This window comes from Anomalospiza imberbis, chromosome 2, assembly GCF_031753505.1.
Source record: "Anomalospiza imberbis isolate Cuckoo-Finch-1a 21T00152 chromosome 2, ASM3175350v1, whole genome shotgun sequence".
Classification (NCBI taxonomy): Eukaryota; Metazoa; Chordata; class Aves; order Passeriformes; family Viduidae; genus Anomalospiza; species Anomalospiza imberbis.
Window position 1 is genome coordinate 41,446,141 of NC_089682.1, and position 24,815 is coordinate 41,470,955.

The 24,815-nt window shown below is 38.8% G+C and overlaps 1 protein-coding gene across 3 annotated transcripts in view; it reads left to right on the plus strand.

Moving 5' to 3' along the window:
- The window catches only part of LOC137468721 (uncharacterized), a 296,780-nt gene that overhangs the window by 57,229 nt on the left and 214,736 nt on the right, over positions 1-24,815 (plus strand). The window contains exon 1 of one of the 3 annotated variants that reach the window (XM_068180669.1): positions 13,111-13,751. The exons of 1 other annotated variant lie outside the window; for it this stretch is intronic. The gene's annotated coding sequence lies outside the window, so the exon portion shown is untranslated. Of the gene's footprint in view, positions 1-13,110; positions 13,752-24,815 lie in introns of those variants that run through there. One more of the 3 variants, XR_010996148.1, reaches the window with a different exon arrangement.

Here is a 24,815-nt window from a genome sequence, read left to right on the forward strand (position 1 = left end):
GAAATGGAGCACCTCAAGTGGCTGACACTGCTGAGCAGATATCCTTCTATTTTTGCTGAGTGTTTACATACCTCTAGAGTACAGATGTGGCTGAGCTGGATTAGATGAACAGAAAGTTTTTAACACTTTCTTCATCTTAGAATAATAGCAGCTCTAATTCTATATGAAAATTATACCATTTTAACAACTTCTATGACAATTTATGCATACAATTCCTTTACAATTCCTTCCATGGCTGCAGTCATGATGTCTTATGCCAGGCATAAATGCATGTGCACTGTGGTTGTACTCATTTAATGTGGTTAAAAAAGACTATTGCGCCTCTTGAGGATTAGCTAAAGAAACAGTCTGAGAAGGAGGAGGATACACACCGTTTGTATCCCATTTCCATTCCAGAGCAGCATCAGGAATGAGAATGTAGGCAAAATGAACCATCAGAGGGTGCTGCTCCCAGTGGTAGTGACTGGAACTGGAATCCATTCTGTAGGATCTATGATAAGTATTTGGCAGAAGTTTAGCTAGTACAAGTGATTGCAGCTCAAGGGAAATATACATTGGAATACCACAGAGTACACTTTAAAGTACTAACAGCAGTGAAAGTTTAGCTGCTGTAGGTATGCTATAGCCTACAATGCTACATACTTTTCAGGTAAGACTCTCCTTTTTCTCATCATTTTGTTGAGGTGGGTTTATTAAATTAGATTGAAGAAGACTTTATAACTATGTATTTTGCTTATTCTAAAACAAACCATAATTTTCCTGCTCACATCTTAAAAATCTTGAAGTGGCCAAATATTTGTTGGCTCCCTGGTTCTAAACCCAGTATTTTATTGGAATTCCCAGTTAAGTCAATTTCTTCCATGATTCATTTCACTTGGCAACAGAAATGTAAGCTCTGGCCTCTGGCCCTAATGAAATCCTTCAAATGCAGTCTACATAGCAAGAGGTGAAGGGGGCAAGGCACAGTTTAATTTCCTAATAACACTTTATGGTAGGCTCTGTAAATGTACTTGCTTCTGGAGTTTTCTAACATCCCTCCCTCTGAAACTAGTCAATTCGCAGCCGACAAGTTGCTGTATTCAAATTGCTTACATGAGAGAGGTTGGAGGGCAGTGTGGCACAGGACCTTCCTGCTAAATTGCTAATCCAAACTGGGCCTTAGTGAATCTTGGACAGAGTTGTCAACATCCAGTGACCTATAGGAAATGAGCTGGGAGCTTCAGTCCAGCTCCCAGAGAGGTGTGCACATCACAGGAGCAATCAGCTGGCACTAATTGGCACCCTGTGTAGCAGCCTCAGCACAGAGCCAAAGGTCTGCAGGGGAACTGAGACTGAAATGCTCTCTTGGCCTCAAAGATGGTCCCTCTGGGGCAGAGTTTAGGGCACGTTTGTAATGCCATAGGTGGAATTTTGCTGTGCCTCTTGCAGTGCTAGACCGGAGCTGTGTCTCGGGAACTGAGCTTCTCAGAGGATTCGTAGGGCATTTTGAATGCCACAGGGCTTTTTAAACCCTGAAATCACTTCAGCTTTCCTTCAGGTATAAACATGAAGGGAACATTCACTAAGCATTAACCTGATAGTCTGAGGTTTCTGGTGACAACCAGTCCAGGATTTCAGAGAAAAAGGGAAAGAGTGGGAGCATGTATTTTTTCAAGAAAAAACTTTCTCAATTCTGTGCTCAACGTGCATAAATACTTTTACTCTGCTAATTTTTTTCACCTGTTGGCTGCAGAAATGTTATAAATTAGTGCTGCTTAAATATTAAAAATATTTTTTTTCATGAGTAGGATTGTGAAGTTCTGCTCATTATAAAAGCATAGTAACACATGGTCTTCCTACACTTGGAATTGTTCCCAGACCATAAAAATTACAGAAAGTTTATTATGGGTATTATCTTCCCAATAGCCCTGCATTTAAGAAGTCTATTTCTTGTTTTGTTGTTCTGTTTGCATAGTTTCAGTCATTTAGGCAAGGTGGAAATAATGTCATGAAGCCATCAGTCCAGTCAACATTAATAGGTTCAGTGAAGAAGCACGAAATTAAGAAATGAGTGATGTACCTATCTAGTATTTTAAGTCAGGTAGTCAGAGGTGATAAAATCTATTGTCTGAATTAGAAGTTGAGCAAATTTTCTCTTGAACATACAAATAAATAAGGAGCAGCAATGACAATTTTTGACTGTGGACGTCTGCTGAGAAGAAAAAATACGTTTGTGTGATGGAGCTTAGTTTGTTTCACAAAACATTTGGTGTCTTCAGAGAGAAATTTTTGTCCATCCAAATGTTGTCTGTACCAATAGAGATGACAGGAAAGCCTTCATAGAGCATGTATACTTCCAGAAATTAGAGTATACTATTTTTCACTTATAGCTTTGCATGATTGAGGTCACCAATGACCTGCTGCAATTTTTCTGTCTGGGTTCACTCCCTGATTGGGGTGGCCCGGAAAGGTGGAAAAGTCTCTCCTCCAACCCGTGTCTCCAAAGAAAGACTCAGTAGTCTTCAGTCGTCCGGTCTCAAGGCAGTTTATTGTATGTTATCTAAAAGATTTTCTCCCTGAACTGCTGTGGTCCGTTCAGCAGTCAGGCAAGGGCACACTCCGATGCCCAGGGGGCTGGTGCTCTCTTTGATATCATACATTACGTGTTAAATGTTTATGGTTTTTCCCCAATGCCTGTCACCTATATTGAATGGTGACTTTCTACTCTAAACCAATCTGTGAGTGCCAACATCACCATGAACATGGAGGTTAGGAAGGAGAAAGGAGGAGGACAGGGCACGCCCAAATCCCTCCGTCTTAGAATTTCTGACCCCCATGTACAAAACTTAGACCCTTCTGTACAAGGCCTAAACCCCCCCTGTACAGCACTCAAAGATTCTTCCTTTCACTTTGTGACTACTTCTACTATAATATCCAAACTTTTGTGATTTCTTGTTCTTCCTGCAAGGTTGGTAAATTGTTCCATGGATCAGGTTCAAAGCCACAGGGGTCTATAGCTGCATTCCAGGGTCTCAAATGCTTCTGACCTGGGCCCAGAACATCCAAGAGTGTCCAAGGGACATTCTGGGTTCCAACATTTTTCTCCCGCTCTATCAGATAAGTAATGAAATCAGGATTACAGCCATAACTGAAATGATGTAGTTCTGAAAGTAACACCCTTTTCCTGTTATACAGCAGCCCCCTTTCACTACCCCCATGCTCTCTCACTGCATGATGTGGTGTACATTCATCTGACAGACATAAATTCTGTCAAAGCAGCAAAGAAAGTAAGGCATCAGTTGCATCCATGAGTTTGGGACCATCAGCTGTTACAAAAGGTCAGGAAATTTGGGGACAGACTCTACTCTCAATATTGCTACAACACAATACAAAAAAATCACCCTGAAACATGTTGTATTCTTGTGTTTTAATGCTCTGCACAGAAGCACAGTGGTGCTCTAAGTGTGTAAAGGGTTGCCATTTGCAAATTCCCACCTGTTGTTTCTGTTTCTGGAAACAGTATCCCTGGCTGCAGTCTGGATGTTGCCCCGGGTGGTGTCTGACTCTTAACCCAAATCAAATAGCAATTGTTCAGACACTGTCTGGCTCTCATGCAGTGGACAGGGAAGGCACAGCAGCTCTCTAGTTACCTCTTAGGAAGCCCAGGCAAGGATTTCCCTCAGGGAATTTTCAGCCTGTTGTGCTCACAGACCTTTGGTGTAAGGTTTCAGGTCGCAATCCCCCTTGCCCTACCGCCTGCAGTAGGGTCCAGCACAATGATGAGCAGAGTGCAGGATGTGAAAGATTGGGATATAGGAATGCAACTGTGTGAAAGGACAAGATTAGGTTTTTCTTTTTGCTTTTGCTGCCAGTACCTTGTTAATGTAAACCTAGCAGTGCCCAGACTACAACACTGGAGCTGTAAATGGTTTGCCAGCAACTGAGATGGTGTTGCCACTTTAGCTCTTAATGCCACTGAGGGGATGCAGTTATGGGGGGGTTGCTCAGATCCCTGGCTGCCAAAACAGAAGCCCCAGCACGTTCCTCTGAGACTGCCAGCAGAACTGCTGCAGGTCCCAGCTCTGCCCTGCCCTCAACTCCTTCTCCAGCAACATTTCTGCAAGTTCTGATTGTACGCTGCTCATTAATTACCCCTGGGCTCCTCCATCCCCTCAGTTCCTCAAGGCATGGGGCTGGATTCAGCCCAGCTTGCAGAATCAGGAACTCTCCTCCCAAGATATTAAACCAAAACTGTGAAACACTGACGATTCCTTGAGAACTGCTGGGCCAACCCCAGTAATCCTGTCCGCCTTGTGATATTGCAAGAGGTGACACTCTCCATGCTGACAAAATCTGACGGGTTCTAGTTAAGGCCCAAAGAAAAGACTGGAAGTGTGGCAGAGTGCTTGAAGGTGGATACACACAGCAGTAAGCACTACAGGCAGTATGGACTGCCCTGCTTGACTCAACCAGAGTTTATCACTGCCTTCCAAGGGCAAGACAGGGTATGGGGTTTGTGCCTGAGACCCCCATTTATTTGATGCTGACTTGAACCTATTAATTTGGCCTTTTAGCTTAAAGTTGAACTCTTGCTGTCTTTGGACTCAATGGAAATAATGACTTTTAGACTGTGGACCTGAGCAACAACTGTTGTTTTCTATGAAAGGGACAGAGTAACTTCTCTTTAAAGACTCAAATTGTTCAGTGTTATGAGAACCAAAGAAAAATTAAGTTTTTTCATTCAATGGATATTAGCTAGAGTTATAACTAGTATTTTGGTTAAGAAATAATATATACATTTTTGAAAAATATTTTTTAATAGTAAGAACAATTACAGGGAGCACTCAGGTGGTGATGTACTCTCTAGAAGAGGGAACTAGCCAATGAGAAGGATCTTCAATACCAATGATTATGAATTTTTACTCTCTTCTGGAAGAGTTTGCAGTCTTATTTTTGAATGCTAGATAGTTTAACTGTTCTAGTTCACTTTCCTGGGTGACTAGACCAAGCAATATATCTTTGAACTTTCAGATTTTTGTATGGACCCCATACCATCTCTCAAAATGCATGCTAATCCTAGGGAGGACCAAAATAATCTACTAACATATGCACACTGCCAAAATAAATGATGTCCAGATTCCTGAGCTAATCTTTGCCTTTGATCACATATAGCAGAAAATTTATTTGCCAAAGTAGTGATGAAAAGATTTCTGATTATTCTGAAGCATAGACTTTTTGATTTTTGTGATAAATCAGGAAATGTGGAGTACTTTCTTCCCTTTTCAATCCTTAGGAGTCTGCACAGAAAGCTTTACAGTGAAGCAATTCAGAGAGTAGTAGTAGCCATTCCTTTTCTGGCATTATTGCCTTATATGTGAAATTGTGTGACACGTTCTGTCAGTGTTGGATATCTGACTGTTGTTACCTCTGAAAGCAATGGCAGAAGGAGATGCCAACGTTTTTTCTTATGGTTTTTCCTCATTGGCTATGTTTTTTTTTTTTTCTTTTTTCTTGTTCTACCTAAAAGTTCACAACTCACAGTATTTCTATGCTCACAGAAATTAAAATGAAAGCATAGTAATGACACATGGGCATGTCTGTCTTGAGGTGCATCTCCAGCATGGAACTTGGTTTATTTTTTCTACATTTTACACAGAAGACATTTTTTTTACATTTTACACATCAAGTAACACTGTTTTGTGCTTTGGTTATTGCTGATTTGGCTGTGATGGTTTCCCTACTTACTTTTTTGCTTTATGAAACCTTCCTGGTTTTTGCACTGTTCATTCACTCTATATTTTCATATGTATTTATGGTTGTGTATTTTAACTGATTTATGGTGGATTTCTCCATACTGTAGAACATCCCTTTCCATTTTTAACACATATGGAGGTTTTGGCTTAATTTTGCAGAAATCACTGAAACTTGATCTTTGAGTCTGTGTTGGACTCTTACTGAGGAGGGCGGGTTTTTTTAGTTTTATTTTTGGGTCATTGCAAGTTTGGCTTTTTAGGGAAAACACAGCCTATTTTTTTTACAAAACACCTTGTTTATACTGAATAGCACTTCCTTGTTTCAGGACTTTCTGATGTATACAGCCACACATGAGAAAAAAACTGAAAGGCTTTTACTGGTTATTGCATAAAACCTATTTGATAAGAAGTCCATATTATATACTCTAGATTGAGATTTTCAGATCAGAGACTGCGGTGTAGAAAGATTAAGTTGTTTCATTGTAGATTAAAGAGACTAGGGGTAGAGCTCTGCACAAATCCCGAGTGTGTTTCTTACAAGTGTTGATCATTGTGGGCTCATCTACTAGGGTATGAAACGTAGTTATAGGGGGAAAAGTCCAAGTTCTCGTTATCCTGGAGGAAATTACAGTAACAGCTGTCATGGCTGTATTATTCCTTTTGTTAGGATGTTCTGGCTCTGCCCTGCTGTGATCAATGGCATCCTGGAATGTGGTAAAGTCTTGAACTAACCCCACCAGTCTCCAGAGCACCTGCAGGAAGAATGGACAGATGGGGAAGGTCCTTGCCTGCCCACACAACTTCCAAGCAGCCCCTGCACCTTATCTCTTTGCTGTGGGGGGTGTGGAGGCAGTTCCAAGGATGTCAGAGTGCTGCCAGGAAGAGGCAGGGTCACCTCAGGAGGGTGGGACAGTGGGGGCAGTTTCCATAGGTGCCAAGGTACAAAAGAGAAAGGCAAGGACTCCCAGCTGGGGCTTGTAACCTTGCTCTGGCCTTGAGGGGAGGAGGACAAAGGCAGAGGAGGACAAGGACACTCCACATCTGAAGCCCAGCAATGACTTCAGTCATTTCTCAGTTGTTGCAATTTGGGATGACATCTCCAAGCTGGAAAACTGACTTCCCTGTTGCTGAGTGTGGATCACCTTTGGATTTCAAATCTGAGTTGATGTTGTCCCAAACTGTTCCCATTGCCAAGCTGTGTGCAGAAGGTGTGCTTTTACATGCACTGGAACACCACAGTAATGAAACCCTTTAAAAAAAGTCAGTAGCAATTAAAATAATTTTAAACTTAATCAGCACTCTATTAGTAAAAACTGGTTTCTTATTATTCTGTACAAGTGTGCTTGATAGATATCAGGTGGATAAAATATATCTGCTTGTGGTGTCTTTGTCCCCTTTGTAGTTTTTTCATTTAGCTCATGATTTTATTTAATGGAAGAGACACTTCTTACATTTTGGCTTGACAATTTACAGGCATTTGTTTGTGCTGAATTAAGCACATTTTTAAACTTTGTGTGTTGCTGCTGACAGTTTGGGGATTGATTTTTATCCCTAGAGAGATGCCTTTTTGTCTTTAAGGCAAATTGAAGTTGACTGCTGGAGCATTCCCTGGTAAGAGAGAGAATCTACTTTAGGGATATTTTTCTACTGAGAATTCATTTTTAACTCAGAAGCCTCTGCAAGGTCATGTTTTTCATGACACTAAAAAAAAGTAAAAAAGTTCACAGACAAAGAAGTAGCATCAACTTCAGAGAAAATAAAGCAGAGCAAGTATTACCAAGATTTTTCCCATTGTAGTTCTCTGTCAGGGAGGTGTGCCTGGATATACAGTAGGTCAAAATTCCAGACTTTTCTTCTGAAAGCACATGTTAACACACATTGCTGGTGTGGGCAATGGCAGAAAAAGTTTTTACCCATCTGTGTGTTTTCATGTATGTTATGGGATTAAATTTTAAAACTTCTGCAGCATTTTTAGGATATTCAGACTTTTTCAAGAACAGATTCATTGCTTGTCCACACTGGCAATGTGGGATTGGATTTGCAGGCATGAAAGGATTAATGTAATGAGATATGTGTGAGGATGCAGGATCTCCACCAGACAGGTGCTTTAGGAAGTCTTCATTGATGTCAGGTAGAGCTAACTACCTGCTTCTTTTTAAATAGTAGGGCCTGTGGCTGGACATGCTGGGTTAGACTTACACCCTAAATTTGCTCAACCCATATTCCCCCACACCCAGGCAGCTGCCACCAGCCAGTCAGTTTTTGTACACAAAAATTATATTGTTGATATATTGACAGGGATGCTTGGAATTCATTTATGTATCTTTCCCTTCAAGGTCTTTTTTGGCACTAGATTTGTTTTAGAAGTGTATGTTTTTACAAATCTAAATGCAACTAAAATAAGTAATGCCTGTGTATATATCTGTTCTCTTGTCTAAATAAATAGAACTTCTCACCTGAACAACAAAGCTGAATCAAACTATCCTGGCTGGCAGGCAGGTCTAGTGAGGGCTTTTGTGGTGTTACCTGGCAGGTTACTGGTGAGGTGATGGACAGACCCCATTAAAATCTCATTTAATGCTTTTCTTTGGAATGGCTGCACTCTCTTTAATCTCTGTCTTTGTATTCACTCATACTTCTAAGACCCGAGTGGCATAAAAAATAAGTGAATAATCTTAGTCCTTCAATAAAGCACCAAATAACAAATTCACACCCACTTGTTTTCATTTCTAGGAAATCAAATCAGCTGAAGGAAGTTTTCTACCACAGTGCATCTAAACAAGTTGTAAAAACCAATTTCTTCAGGCAACTATTATCCTGCTGGTTATAAAATCTTCTTAAAGAAGCTGCACACCTGTGTAGTCTTCCTTTAAACCTTCTTTGGGATGTTCTCATTGAATTTTTCACACATTTGAGTCATATATGTTTGAGTTGTCTCAGTATGTTTTTGAAAGCCTGGCTATCAACTACCAGAATTTTCACTTGCCTCTTTGATTTTTTTCCTCCTTCTCAGATTCCTCCTGCAATATTTGTGGCATTTGCTCTTAGTAGTGACTGGACTAAGACATTTTGCAAAATCCAAGAAACAAAACTTATAATATTGTCTGAACTAGAAAGAAAAGGTTTTCACTTTTTCTGTACCTTGAAACAAGTGCCTTGCATCCACAGCAGAAAGCATTTGGCCATGTTCTCACTTCCAGCATTTTATTAATTACGTGCAAAAGTTTTTGCTCTGATTCGCCTTGGAATTTGGATCCTTTTTGAAATTAAGTTATCTTTAAATTAGAACATGGCATTTTTTAACAGCAGGAAATTCCAAGTAATTATTTTGTCCTTCTTTCTCCTCCTATTTTTTATTGGTGCTAGATGTTGATTTTTGTGAACTGTACCTTTTCTACCCTAATCAATCTTGTTTCTCTTTTGTCCTTTAACCTGAAGACTTTTGGTGTTTAGAATTAACTTTGTTCTCAGTCCTTTTCCATTTTGTGCACAATTAGGTGCCTAATTAGAGGTAATTGTTTCCTCGTTCCTACAGCAATCAGCCAAGCAAGCAGATCTCAGCTACCTCTGAGGGTTACAAGGAACCTCCATCCTAGAAAAAGTGCAGCAAAGACTTTGGTAATTTGGTATTTCTCTCTGGCATGTTCATTGTTCTGTACCTGTAACAAACATGCCTTAGATGGGTTTCACCTGCTACAATAAGCTGTGGGAGATAATGGAAACCTGGCTATCCTGAGCCAAGGAACGGCAGCATGAATGTTATATTGCTATCACAAAGGTTGTTGATCAAAATTATTTTTTTAATCAAAGCTTTAACATTTATTACCTTTGTGTCAGGTTCTCTCTTGGGTTTTATTTGTAATTAAGAATAAATTAATAATTTTACTGATTTTACTGCAACTTTTTCAAACTTCCAAATTCCAGGAATGAATTCTTATCTGTTATCTGGGGCTCAGAAAAGGTATTTAACTGAGTCTAATCATGGCAAAATGCAAATTGTCATTAATTAAGTTTGTAATTGTGTAGCAGGAATGAGAATAATTTACAGGAGTAGGGGTAGGAGAAGACCTTTCAGTAGCAGTGCATGGCAAATGAGATGCACAGCTTGCATTATCACCAGGAGCTGCATGGCTAATCCAGTAGCCTGGGTGCTGGGGAAAATGTACCCTGGGATGTCAGGTGTTAAGGGGAAGAATGGGCCTCTCACGTTCTTTGCGCTTACAAGCTGGCTGTAACCTTTTGACTCTCTCTCTCTTTCTCTTCTTGAGTTTTGTTTCCTGAAAGGAAAAGGGGGTGGGGGAATGCAGGGGAAGAAGGCTTAAAGAGTGAAGGATCTGTTTCAAAGTACTGTAGTGTATTTGCAAGCTTTTTTTTTTTTTTTTTTTTTTTTTAGTGGAATTAATTTTATTTTATTTCTTAAAGGAGCAGTTGCTTTTAATGTAGAGTGTTTAGAGCTTGACTTAAGATATGAATGTCTGCTGAGTATCACTATCAACACTAAAAACTCTACACATGTGATTCTGCCACAAGTGTTTTGTACATAGTTTGTTTATCTTCCTAACTAAAATGAATTTAATCACATTTAAGAGCATAACAGAGGAGGAGAGCTAGTTCTGGGGATGAATGTTGCTTTTCCTATTGACCAGTGCAGAAAAACAATTCCCAAATACCAAGAAATCCCTTTTATTCTCGAAGGATCCCTTAATGTAGCATGATCATATATTGATCACATTGAACTTGGGTGCAATCTAGGACTGAAGATCTGCACATGCAAAGAAAAACTTGTAAAATTCTTGCACATTTAATCTCCTTGGTGACTCTGAGTTAATAAGTGTGAAAATACCTTGATGCAAGAGCTGAGCATTTATTTAGTCTACAAGAACATGCAATAAATAAGGGGGAAAAAAGGTGGCTAGTTAAGGTAGATCCCTCCAAATTCAATTACTTTTGAAGAAAAAGAGCAGAATGTGGAAAAAATACATGAAAACTTCTATTATCCTTTTCTGAAATAGTCTGTTCTGGGCTGATCCTTATTAGAATGTAAATGTGGAAGCACTAAAGGTGGTGGTTACATCCATTAATTAAAAGGAATCTTGCTCATAGCACTGCACCCTGAGAATGCTAAAGGAGTTTTGTATGTTCCTGGTTGCCATCTTTGGTATGAGCATCTTGTTCCACTTCAAACTTTGTGTCTTTCTTTGTTAGAGATAATTTTGAAATGGCTCACATTGCCTTTGCATGGCTGAAATGTGGCAGCAATGGAGTGGAGCCAATGGAGTGGTAATTTTGCAGCCAGCAATCAGGAAAAGGAAGAGTCCTTAGCCAGGGGACTCAAGAGTGCCAGGAGGAGCCATTATTCTATTATTATTTCTAGTGTGGAAGCATTGTTTTAAGTTACATCAAAAACATCCTTTACATGTCTTTGTTATTTGTGTTGTAAATTTTCCATATCGACTTTTCCAAAGGAAAGGTGTGAACGTATATTGAAGTGGGCTGCTTGGGATGCATCTTTCTTGCTTTGGAAATTGTGGGTTAAAGGGAAACCTGGAATCAATGATAATTCCTCTGCTTCAGCCTGGAAGTTCACAGAGACTGGCCAAAGATGGAATGAGTTCTCCTTTTCTTAACACTTGCTGAGAGCAACACTCTAGACAGCCTGTCTCTTCACAGGCACAGTCTTCCCATTTTTTTCTACTATCAGGGAGTCCAACCTTTTGAGTTTTAAGCACCCAACCCTGTAAGTTTTCCATGTAAGTTTTCTAAGCCCTTGTACTTAGAGGGCTAAAGGGGAAAGAACAAAGCCTATATTGTTATTCATGTATATGGACTTGTTTTTTATCTCCTGGAGATTGCACAGATTTCAGAAGATTTGATGTAGATAGTTTTCTTTTCAGTTACTGAGAAGTCCAGTGTCAGTAAATATTTTATATTCAATCCTGCTTTAATTCCACTACGCAGAGCATGTGTTGGGAACCAGTATTGAAGGGATTTGCATACAGAAGATTATTTTCATGATCCATTCTTTATTGATAGACTTTGAGAAGGTGAAGGCTTTACAACTGCAAGACAAAGGCAATTTGACATAAATGCAGAAATTGAAGTGATGTCTCCTAAACAATTTGGGCCATTTGAAACACGAATGGGAACAAAACCAAAATAACCTAAATTCCAATCCAGTGTCTTAATCCTGAACTCATTTTTTTCTTTCAAAATTAAAGTTTTCATTATTATTATTTCTACTGCCAGGGCTTTCCAAGGACATAAATGTGACCTAATTTATTAAATGCTGTCTTACGTGCAAGACAGAAGTAAAATCCTTACCCCACAGCACTTACTCAGTTGCCCCGATCCTGCAATCTGATCTCTTGAATGAATGTCTGAACTAACACGAGCCCTACTCCCTGTTCTGAGAGTTGGGATTTTAACAGGGAAGGGACATGAAGATTGCAGGTTGTCTACAACACCCTCAATCAACTTCACTACATGACCACTACTTTCCTACACAGTTATTTGTTTCCCTGAGACCTCTATGAGCTTTTGTGTAGCTATTTCTCCATTACCTTCAGTAGATGGTGAAGTTTGGGCTAAAATGTTTTCTCTTCTGTGTATAAGCCTTGATCTATGGCACTTCTTAAAGATGCTTTGCAATGCACCTGGAGATTAAAGTGCATCGCCCCTGCAGTGCATTGATCTCGCCTGGCCCAGAAAGGGGTTGTCATAGATCTGCTTTTCAAATCAGGACTCCCTCATGGGTTTTTCCAAGGCATCATCTCCATGTCATTGGGTTGGCAGGATATGAAGCTGAGGGTCTTTTTGAAGTTTTCCTTCACACCAAGGGGTGTAACCTTGTTGTGTGGGAATCGTGGCAAGTTACACCCTCTCTTCCCTGTGTGTTCAGGGCAGGATAACTTAATGCAGTGTTCAAATATTCTTTTCTATACTTTTCTAAGAGTAAATAGTTCAATTTGTTATGTTGGAGTATTAAAATGAAGAATGGAATCTAAATGCTGAAAACTAGTTTCTTGCAAAGGACTGAAATACAGGGGATGAACTTCATTAATTAATTAAATAGTCCTATAAACATCTACGCCTTTGCAGCTACACATAATAGTCTTATTTTAAAAAACATGATCATGTGCTTCATCAAATATCACTCAGAACAGTAGTATTTAGTTTTTGCATAATCATAAAACAAATACCATTTTAAAGTATGCTTATGCATCTCACATTTCTTTTCTTCTTTTTTTTTTTTTTTTGAGTATAAAAAAAAAATTAGTTTCCTGCATCAAGTGACTCGTTATCGGAAAAGCAAAGCAACATTTCTTTACGCAAAACTCTTCTTCCTTCAAAACTGGTACATGGAAAGTATTTTCCAGCTTTCAGAGTTTATTTGATTTTGAACACTTTTGGTTATGTAAGTTTTAATAAGTAGCTTTGGTGTGCCCCTAAAGGCACACCCCACACACTTATGTTGTGTGACCTAGGGTCACAAGTAATGGCTGCAAGCTAATTGATTGAGAAAGGCTTGTCTGACTGGGCCCCTTTGAGTCCTCCCTTTACATTCCTAAATTTCTGTAAAGGAGGCACTGGCAGCTTTGCCTGGTGAGAGGAGGGGCTGGGGGAAAGGGAGGAAGTTTCTCAGTTTCTGATTATGCGCAGAGTTTCCTTGTACTGAGCTTATGTTCTCCACCCACTACTTAGTAAGAACTCCTTAACAACTTAAAGCTTTATCCCTGTGAGTACCAGAAAAGTGATCTGAGTATTTATTGAGCAGGGAGAACAAACTGCTTGCTCCAGGCAGGGAGAAAGCTTATGGAAATGATATTAGACCTTCAGCAAAGTGCACAGCTGCATCATACAGAAGCTGAGACTCAAACTGACAGGCAAATAAGCCAGATCACGGAAGGGGCCTCTGTGTGGCAGCTCTGAGCTACCATGTGTTGGACAACTAGGCAAAAAGTGCAATGGAACAGGGCAGAAAATAACACACTAACTTCAGGCAACTGTTGCTTATTCATGGTGAGTCCAGATTTAAAACGTTGTTTGAAATTTAGCTTTTTTTGCTGTCTCTAAAAACCCTTCCCTTTTACCACAGCAGTCCTTCTGCAGAGCTCATTGTGTTCCAGATGATTTCTCCGGATGTGCGCTTCAGTTCTGAACGATGCAGAAATGTACACGGATAGCCCTTTCCTCGCTGCTTGCTCTCTCGTGCTTTTCTTGCTTCAGGAGACAGGTCCTGTTTCTAAAAGCACACTGCATGGCTTCTGATTTGAAAATAAATAGTTTTGCAGCCAGCACTTGGTGTGCAGCTGCATGAAGGTGAATAAGTGAACATAATTTCTGTGCAGTTTTCTGCAGTTTGAGCTTTGTGGCACCTTTCCATTGCTCCTTATTTCGCTGCCTTATCTTGAGAATGTATGGCACGGTCACTATGAAAAGAGCTTTGTGTTTGAATTCCTGGTGAGTCGAAGGGTCAGGGCCTATGAGTTATCTGCCTGCCAGCAAGACTCATTGCCGTGTCCCTTTATTTTTCAAGCTGAAATAGAAAAAACATGTGTCCTCGTCCCTTTTTTATAAATGTATTTTGAATTCAGGTTTTACATGCTGTTTGCGTGTGCTTTGTTCTTTTGACAAACTCGGGCTTTGGGAGGAGGCCAGTTTTATTCTATCCATATTTATTTTATTTATTCAAGCTTTCCTGCAGCTTTTCTGAATTCCTTTGTTGTGATGCACGTAATTTTTTCTTAAAACAATATACTGAGATTCTGATTTCTGCTGGGAGAAAAAGGACTTATACTCTGATACATATTTCCAAAATTACCAGAGAACTAACTAAATTTTAGGTAAGTTGCACAATTATACAGAAGATAAAGCTTTTATAGCATTTTACTTGCTTAAGGAGGGAAACATGACACTTGTGGCTAAGTTCTTGAGCAGAGTGTATTAGATACACTAGTCATCTAGTGTAATGGTAATAAATATGATCTGAGCTATAATGTTATTTCAGTTAGGAGTTTGAAAAAGCTGCTTCATTAGCACAGCAACAGAGTTAAACATTGCATGTTGACAGTAATGTTTGAAATATGTTTGTGAAAACTGCTGAGTGGATGAAATTTGGAGTAATAAATCATCAAGGCATGTCAAAGTTACTTTCTATGTGAGGTTTTAAGATACCTGTAATTTAGAGGAGAGTCTGGTTTTCCTTCAGCAGAAGTGTAATTCTGTATAAAATTATTTTCATCATATAATTCAGGTGCACAAAAAATCTTAAAATTAGGTAGCAGTTACTTGGGGGTAAATGGAAAATCCCCATTTGACAGGATAATTCTAATACGCAATGTAAGAAGTTGGTCAGATGAACTCTGCACAGAGGATATGTTACTATTTGTTTCTTGATCTGTCTTTCTGTTTTTACACTCAACTAACAATTAGCAGAATGCTTGCTTAAAAAAATAAGATGATGTTTCAGATCCGAGTTGATCTGGCATTGCAGTCCCTTTCAGGTGCAGAAGTTCATGTTGTTCACCTATTGTCTCCATTCTTATTTGCCAGTTTGAGATCTTGAGTTCACCCATCAATTTTGAAAATGGTTTTAATAGAAAGGGGGGCTTGTGCCAGAGAAATGCTAAGAAATACAGATTTGACTGCAATGCTGCAACATAATGTGCTCTAAGTGGACCTCACACTTTGTGTTTTCTTATTTTGAATTGAATTTCTGTATATTTTAACTTGGGCTAAGCATTTCTTTCCACAAGAAAATCTTTGACTTGTGCTCTTAGTTCAGTTAAGGGTGTTCTTTTCCTTTAGGAGTTTCAGGCTTGCTCTGAGAGAAAGAAATATGTTCTCTTTGGTAGCATAAATGTACAATTTCCTTCTTGTACAATGTAAATGTACCAGGAAATGTACAATTTCCTATGCTGTGAGGGAGAAATACCTGCTGAAGTGCTCTTTACACCTTTACACAAAAGAAACTTTGAGGAGGTGGTCACCTCCCAGCTTTGGAGGCCTGGGGTCTCACCCCCCTCCTGGTGGTCCTGAGGCCCTTGGGGAGCAGGGCAAGGTGGGCGCTCACACAGGACCACCTCCTCCATAGGCACACGAGCAGATGATCCATCCTTTCTGAGCTCTGGGGTTTCCACTGGCAAAATAATGCACCAGTGGTGTTGTGACACCAGACTGGACGATTATGAACCATTTCTTCATGCTCTGATGATCAGCCTGATTAAGAGGGAAAGGTTTAATGAGGAAGGAAGAATTTACTGAGGATTTTATACCTATATCTATTATTAAAAGCAGAATATCTGCTCACAGTAGTTGTGTTCTGTGATTCAAGGAAAACCAGCAATAATGATGATTAAATGTGGTATTCTCACTGGCTGTCTGAGGACTGGCACAACTTAATGTGACTGGCGGGAAGCTAAAACATCAGTATCTCCAAATACTATTATTCTCTCTTAGAGAAAGCCAAAGAACCATGAGCTCAGACTAAAATAATGATACAATCTTTTTTAGTTCTCTCTGACACCAGTTAGTGAAAAAAATGTAGTTTTGAAAAGGTCAAAATGTTTGAAAGGTTTGTATTTTTACTTTATTAATGTTTTTCAATGAGTAAATAGATTTGTTTTGTGAATTACAGAGAAAGTGATTTTGGAGGTTCACTTTTAGGTTCGTTCTGTTCTGTATGGAAGAAGGAAACCCTTTATTTACTAGATCTGTTCCTTTTTATTAGTATCAGTATAATAACAGAAACAGGTCTGCATGACACCTATGGATATCTTTAGAGTCACCATACAAAGCATGGAAATTCAAGACTAATAGTTGATTTTTCTTTCAAAGAGAGGAACTAGTTTTTGCTGTCATGACAAAGTGATTTCTATAACAATAGATGAAGGAAAATTGGCAGGTATAAGAAAATTTTAGTATTCATGGAGTCAGTGTATCACAGTGTTGTTAAGATGAATTTTAAAAACCCCTTTAAGTTAATTTCTAGTAATTTTGAAAGAATTGTTTTTAAAGAATTTTTAAAGAAACAAAGACAAAAATTTATTTCACCTTCTCAGCTGCAACTCATGATCACATTGGAATGTGATCTTTGGAATACCCAAATTAACTTTCAGTTTGCTTTTACTTTCCAACAACTTATTCAAACCATCACCAGAAGACTATCTCAAAAGGTGATGATTAAGGAGAAAGAAGAAGAGATAAAAGGATAAACATTTCACCTATGAAGTGATTTAAGCACTTGTAATATGTGAATAAAAGCAAATGATCAGAGAGAAGAAGCAGAAGTGAGGATAGGAGCAATAATACGAGAGGCAGAACTTAAAAAACAAACCTGAGGAAACCTAAAAGTAGAAGAAGCATGGCATGAAAGAGGAAACTCACCCTGTCTAAAATTATTTGAGATGCCTCGGGAATTTTGCTGTCTTTTCTCTGGGTTTGTTCAGCAGCATGTCCACTACTGGCAGCCCGTTTTATAGCTGAAGTTATAAATTTCACCCAAGAAAGTAGGCTGTTCCTTTCAAAATTATGATCACAACATTTCAGAGAGGGGAATGTGAGATGGAGCCTCCCTTTTCCACCTAACCTCGTCTTATATTTCTTTATCTTCTTATATACTTTTCTCTGTCTAGCAGTGCAGGTAGAGGTGAGGATGAATGATTACATCTGTTATGACTGTTTTTTGAGCACAGGTTAAGTTTTTGGGGTTTTTTTCCAAGTCCTACAAGATTCCTGCAACTTTGTAAACATACTTGTCCTTTGGAAGGACTTTTGGCAATTCTGATTCTTGGCTCTGGTGGAGACAGGTGAGAAATATTAATGGACTTTCCTCTGCCTTTCCTCTGACCAAGTCATCCACTTTAAATTCTTTTCATCATCCACGGCTTTATTTGGGACTCTGTCAAAGATCCTACTAATTTTGGTAGGGATTGGGTGAGGCCAGCAGGGGAGTTCAAAACTGTGTTCATTATGATTTTCAGAGTATGAATGTGGCACCATAATGGTTTAAAATCCTCAGTATTCTACTGGAAATGACACCAAAGTCCACAACCACAGAAGTACATACAGTGCCATCTCCAGTTTCTGAAATACCTGCCTCTCTGTTACAGAAACGTTTGTTGATTCAGGCAGTAACTAGATGAACTTTCCAATTCTGACATTACCTTTAAAACCCCAAGACTGTGGTAGTAATAATTATGTAACCTCATTTTATTCAGCAACATGATGGAGGTAGGTAACAAATACAGCTTCAAGTACTGCAAAAAGCACACTCTTCTCCCTCTTTTAGGCCATTTTGAGTGACAGTATTCCATTTGTATCATCATCTGTCCACATCTTCTCTTAACCCAAAAGATGTTCCATGGACAATAAATTTACTGTGAAAGACCTGCAATTGGTCCAGTTCTGAACAGTGCACATTGAATTGTGTTAAATGATAAAGGAAAAGATAAATTAAAGTGAAGGCCCCATGCTGAAGTACATGTCCCATTATTGTTGGGAATTTTCATTATTTCCAAAAAGCAGCAGCAGCTGAAGACATCCTAAGAATAGTCCTTTGTGGCAGAGCTAGTTGGAGGTATCCCAGTGCTCTCGCACTGTTTCTTCTCCCCCCTCACTTCTCTGCTAACCACAACTGTGTATGTTGTTATGGCCAGGCTGGTGGAAGTACCTTCAAAGTGCCTTTCCTAAGGTGGCATGACTTTGCAGTCCCTCTGACTCAAGGATCAATGTCCTCTGAAAATACTGCCTGTGGTTTTGGTCTGTGTTTTAGAAAGTTGTTCATGACTGTGGCCTGGTTGTCACTGAGCATCTGTTATTTTGGTCTGCGTATAATAAATTCCTGAAATAAAAATCTGTGCCCTTAGTAGGGGAAAGTAAGTTATAACATATAAACAATGAAAATGGAAAATGGAATTGGAATAAATTCTGTAATTGGCACAGAAATTTAGTCAAAAAACATACAAAATGTGACACAGCAGCATGACAAAATCAGCCTGTGTTAGAAATACCTTTGAATTGTGTGGAAACCAGAATGCACTTTCTGTGAGCCCCATAAAGCTTCTTTCAAACTCTGGCTGAAAATTCACAAGGAAGGCTTCATCCAGAAGTATCCACTGTAGGTCCAGCTACCTTTCCACTGACATCAAGAAGAATTACACTACTATTAGGCAAAAACTGTAAAAATTGATAGTTCATGCTATAGAGAAAGTAGTATTTCTCAAATTCTTTCCTTTGTGGTTTGTTTTTCCTCTTCATTTATTATCTATTGCCAGTGTCTGGAAGAAAACCAAGAAATTTGGCAGGATCTGGTAACTTAATAATATTTTAAGATCTATCAGGCCATTTGCTTTCTATCACTTTGCTCGTCCTTTAGCTGTATTTTTGGCCTGAAATTTTCCATTGTGTAGTCCAAAACCACAGGTGATTCTTTTGTTTATTTGTTTTCTTTTTTTTTTATGTTAAAGGAAGTATGTTGAAATTATTTCAAGCAGCAGAAGTAGGAATGCATTATATTTTTCCTTCTAAAAATGAAGTAAACAAAACAAACTCCACAAAAGTGTTTGAAAAACAGCCTTTGGAACAATGTGGTCAACAGGTGGTTTGTGGACTATTTTTAAAGGGCTTGACATAAAAAGAGATTAAAATTGTTATATATTGAAGATGGTAAAATATAGCTACTTACTACACGTGTTTTGGCAATAGATGTCAAGGTAGGCACTGATTATTTGCTCTTAAGACAAGTTTTATTTGCTTTTATTTGATCTTAAGACAAGCTGGGCATTGCATATGGATAACACTGAGCCTCCTGTCCTTAGAGACCACGATGCTGCAGGAACTTGGCATGAGCATGTATCCAAAGCTGACTTAGCTGGATGCTGGGAATTAAAAACACAGAAAGCAAGATTGCCATCTTGGAACATCTCACATGGGCAATGAATGAATTCTCTTGCCATCTTCTTCTTCTTGAAGCCTTCCTAGATTGTAGTTTCAGCAGCACCAAGCAGTGTTAAAAATATGTTGGGGATTTTTTCCCCTGTTTATATCCTGCACTATACATGTAATTGCAATAACTCTGCTGACATTACCACCAGGTGATTCAAAAAAGTGCTGTGAACTGATGGTTACAATTTGAAAGAGAAGAAATTTAGGTTAGATTAAAAAAAGAGCAAAATTCTTTACTGGGAGGGTGGTGATATAGGCAACAGGTTGCCTCAGGAGGTTCCAGCCCTGGTAGATCCCATCCTTTGAAGTGTTCAAGGCCAGGTTGGATAAGGCCTTGAGCAACCTGGTCTGGTGGGAGGTGATCCTGCCCATGGCAGGGGTTTGGGACTAGAGGATCTTCATGTCCCTTCATGATTCCGTGTTTCTACGACTCCTTGGTAGACACAGCTCAGCTACTTGTCTACTCTCTGGCAGGACAGGTAGTAGCCACCTCCAAACTCTTAAAGCTGGCACTGTTTTAAGTTTCTTTCTTTTTTTCATCCACTTATATTCAAAAACTTATTGGTTTTGTTTTGTTTCTTTTGTGTTTTTTTTTTTTTTAATCAAGCCATATACTGCTACATTATGGAGTATATACACATTTTATTTTTGCATACAGGCAGGTGATAGCAAATGCATCTTTTGAATTGCTTTTTGACTAGAAATATAGAAAATTCTGCAGAAAACATCTGCAGCAACACTTATTTATGATTAATATTTATATATTAGGGAACAGTATGTTTGTGACACAAAATCTTGACTTCATTCCATCTCTTCCATCTTTTATTTTATATCATTGGGAATTCAGTCTTGTCAAATTTTTATTGGTGGCATGCTTTATTTCCTGTATTGAATCCACCACTCTTTCCTGTAAAATTTGGCCAAAACTCTTGGCCATGCTCTTTTCCAAAGCATGCCCATTAGGAAAAAACTCAAAAAAGATGATGAGCAAAAGCAATGCATGACAGTGTTCAGTCGTTGGGCAGGGACTCTGAAAGGGAAAAATTACAGCAGTTTTTTTGACCCGGCCAAACTGAAACATCAGAAACTTTGGATGAAAATTCAACTCTTTTATCTACATTGTGCTACATATGTACAGTTGCACATCCAGCTAATTTTCAGGTGGAGGAATTTGTTCTTAAGACAGTCCTGTTATGAACTGATGGAAAAAACTTCCAACTTCAGACATTGGCATGGCTGAACACCTTCATTTCAGTTTAAATATTTGAAAAGGTAAGCATTTTATAGGGATTTAGTGACAGAAACATAGTACACAGTGGCATTGAATCCATCTCGGTCATTCTGGGTTTATTCGGAGTTTACCACAGCATTAAGTCCTAAAAGTTTCAATCTACCTCTGGATATAGAAATCTCAAGGTGTCATCTAACTTCGTTGTACCTTTGGGCAAATCACTTAAAACATGTAATTTCTTACTGCTAAAATATTTTTAGTATTTCTATCTATTTTATAAATGAATGTGTTCCTTTCCAGCTAAAAGTACATTAACTTGACAGTATCCATCTAGAAGTTTTTTTGTTTGTTTTTTAACTTTGCAGGTCAATTTACCTTGGCCCTGTGAGAAGATTTTTTACATCTGGTTGGATGTGTTTGTAGGTGATCATTGGCATATCTAAAGTCAGGAAGTGAGAGTCCTGTAGTTTAAAGTGCTAATTAAGGTGCACATCACACTTGAAAGTGAAATGCTGTATTCCTGCTGTACTGGAAGCAGGGTCTCTCATCTCAGTTCTTAAAACATATTGAAAAGCCTAATCTTAGAATATTTTAAAAGAGCCCCAAACACCCCAAACTAGATTTCACAGAGCTGGCATATTATCAACAGTATTATTCTTAAATATTTGTAGTTACTTTCCTTTTCTAAGTGAGATCTCTACTAAGGTTTGTATGTTCTCCTTTGTTCTTTCCCTCCTTCGTGTGTTTTGAACCCTTTTGTGTCTCTCAGTTAAATCTGAAAGGTGAAATTCTCAATGAATATCATGTTTTATGAAAATCTGTGAGTGTATGGAGGAAAAAAAACCCAAAACTGGTGCCAATTTAGAGGAAGAGGCAGGCAGAACATAGCTGTTATACATTCTGTTTGGCAGTGGCTCAGTGGCCAAACAAAATGTGTGCAGTCCCAGACTCATCACAGTACAGTTTCTCCTGCCAGGTGATGGTGTAATAAGCAATGTGGAGAGATATGGCCATTTGCAGTGAGAAGAAAGAATGTGGAGTTACAGAGCAAAGAGCAGAAATCTGTAGGAAAACAGGTTTCATTCAATCTGGTGCTTACAGGACACCTTGGGTTTGCTATTGCAGAAGAATAAAGGACTAAATGCCAGAAGATCTTAAAAGGATGTAAATTGCTTTCTATAGGCAAACAAGAACATCTTGCTTGCTTTTTTTTTCTATTTATTGAGCATTTTATTGTGCATGGAAAAATCACATGCTATTTCAATCTTCGCAAACTGCACTGAACACATGAGATTCCTACTAATCTTTCATATGAGATGGCCAACTGCAGTTAAATTCTGTATAAACAGTAAAATATGGAGGCTGAGGTATGAAATATGGTAATAAACTTTAAATTGGAGGAAACCTATTTTTTCCAAGTATGAATTTAGTCAGAACTTTGTTTTTTACTTGGCTGTGTTGAAGTCGGCATAGATGTGTTTAGATGAGGATAAAAACTTGATTTTAATGCACTTCAGTATTTTCTATTTGTTTACATTTAAAATGTCTACATATTCCATTTTACCTTGGGTAAATTGCAAATGGCTTTTATAAACTTGGGATTAGTCTTTTCTAAAGATGAGAATGTTAATACTGAAAATATTAATGCTTGCCTATTATTGTTACTTAAATAATTTTTAAAAGAGCATTTTGTTTCCTAGCCAAACAAGGTCCATCAATGGAAATTACTGCCTTTTAGGATGTTATTGATTACATAGGTTTGATTTTCTAAAATGCTGCATTTTGTGTAAGATAATTTTCCTTCTCCTAATGTCATTCAAGATAAGGAAAGACACCAACTCATTTTCTATTACTATGCTTTTTTGTTTTGCACGCTGAATGAGCACCAATGCCGGTCAATGATCATCAACAATCACTGGTTTATTTATTAGAGAAAAATAAAAATATTCCACATTTGAAGAACAGTTGTCTGTTTTGACAAATATTCCTGACTGTTTTGTACTTCTTCTACATATTCATTTTTCAAGAAATGGAGATGTTACCAGTAGCAACAGGAAATCTTAATGATTTGGGTCACTGCAAGCAGAAAACCATTCACCAACAGCTTTTGGATGGAATTTGCACCTGAATTTAAAAGGTTTCTAGCAATTAGGATGTACTCTGTACTTTGAAATGCTGGATAAGAGATTTAGCCACAGAGAGCATTCTCCAATATCTGCAAGGCATACAACTTCAGTGCTCAGCACACCAGTCTTTTCCCCTGTTCAGGGCTTTTAGAGTTTGAGGGACTTCCTTGGAGCATCTTCCATTTTTGCACCTGGCAAAGCAGAGCATAAAGTCTTCTGTGGCATATGAAGGTCTTTCCATTGCTCCTTTTTTTGGGTATTTCTGAACATCCTTTTTGGTGGATAAACCCTGGCAATTCTCTGAAGGACAGATTCTGTGTGCTTGCAATAGCCAATTATTGCTTTCAAGCAAGGAGTTCTTTTCCCTTTCAGGGCTCTCTGATTCTATGTCCTCTCAGTAACCAGGGCCAGACCAGTAGTGTGCTTTTCCTTTCAGCAGCATGTTGTGATGTTAGAACTTCCTGCAAAATCATGTGTTTCATATGCTTTTTGTATTTTAATCACGTTTTTTAAAGTACTTCCAGATGTATGCACATATTTGGTTACAGCTTCTGCACCAATAAACTGGAAAGGCCTGCATCCAACAGCCTTGAAATCCATGTGTGACTTTGTGTGTGACTTCTGAAAGCTCTGGTTCGGGATGTTGAAAGTCTGGGGGTTCAGGCTGCAGGTTTTCTCAGAGGTGTTCAGCCAAAGGTACTGCAATACTTACAGTACCTTCGTAATGTGGAAAGTCCCGTTGCAAGAGAAAATGCTTTTCTTTCTCCTTCTCCTCCCTCCCTCCATGAATCAGACATCTAGTCATACTTCAGCTGGCTCTTGCTAAAGATAGATGAAGACCCCAGTCAATCAGAGAGGCTGTTTATGTGCTTAGGACTCCCATATATCTGTGCAAGGTACACTGATGCACACAGAGTGAGACTAATGTGTTCTGGCCTTAGAAAATCCTCATGCAAGTGCACTGTGTTTGTCAATACCACAGGTAAAATGACTTTATTAAATTTCCTTTTCCCCTCTTCTTGTCTGTTCATGGCAGCCCTTATCCAGAGGCCTTTGCTGTTTTCCCACCAGGCAGTTCTGCTGGGCACAAGGAATGCCCCTAAGGGAAGCAGGCCACAGGAAAAGGATGGGGTGACTTTCCCACATAATGCATTATGTGACAGAAAGTGCATGTGAGGTACGTGAAGCACATGTTGGCGTTGTAGAAGGCTCAGTCCTGCTTGTGCTTCACACATTTTTCCTTTCCAAGCAGGGATCATTAGCACAACAAAACGCCAGCAGTTCCCTTTTTGCTAATTCCAGTTTTGTTGTAGCTCAAGAAGACCTGTATGGAAAGGTGAGAAACATAAAGCAGCTCTATGTAACATCCCTTGAGTGTGGGCAGTGAGAGAGAGAGATGAAACTGCTTATTTTATCATGTAGAACCCCTCTTGAAAATCTCCTGGGGTGTGGGAGAAGAGGCCTTTGAGTGTCCTGAAAAAGAGGAAAGCCATGAGATATGTACCTAATAGGTTTTCTGGAAGAAGTGGAGGCTTTGAGACAGATAAAAGTTCTCAGAACTTCCTATGACGAAAAAGTCAAGGGCTTGGAAACTTTTCACAAAGATAAAATTGGAATATTTTGTAAAGATTCAGTGACTGAAGGCAAAGAAAAGGAATCTTGATATATATATCTACATATATATATTATATTCATAGTCAATAATAAATTTACATAATCAGAAACAGATTGATGCTGAACTCTGCACAGGTCATGCCATGCAGGGGCATTTGTTGGTAGCTT